At 54.1% G+C, this 209-nt stretch overlaps 1 non-coding gene across 1 annotated transcript; it reads left to right on the plus strand.

Moving 5' to 3' along the window:
• Positions 1-43: 43 nt before the first annotated feature.
• Positions 44-199, plus strand: LOC118345060. Its single transcript, XR_004798733.1, has one exon. It is a non-coding gene; the product is annotated as a 5.8S ribosomal RNA (ribosomal RNA).
• The last annotated feature ends 10 nt before the right edge of the window (positions 200-209 follow it).

Below are 209 nucleotides of genomic sequence, written 5' to 3' on the forward strand. Positions count from 1 at the left end.
CGGTGTGCGCGTTGTTGGTGACATCTTTACCATGATACATAACGACTCTCGGCAACGGATATCTCGGCTCTCGCATCGATGAAGAACGTAGCGAAATGCGATACGTGGTGTGAATTGCAGAATCCCGCGAATCATCGAGTCTTTGAACGCAAGTTGCGCCCGAAGCCATTCGGCCGAGGGCACGTCTGCCTGGGTGTCACGCATCGTTG

This window comes from Juglans regia, unplaced genomic scaffold (genome assembly GCF_001411555.2).
Source record: "Juglans regia cultivar Chandler unplaced genomic scaffold, Walnut 2.0 Scaffold_13129, whole genome shotgun sequence".
Taxonomy (NCBI): Eukaryota; Viridiplantae; Streptophyta; class Magnoliopsida; order Fagales; family Juglandaceae; genus Juglans; species Juglans regia.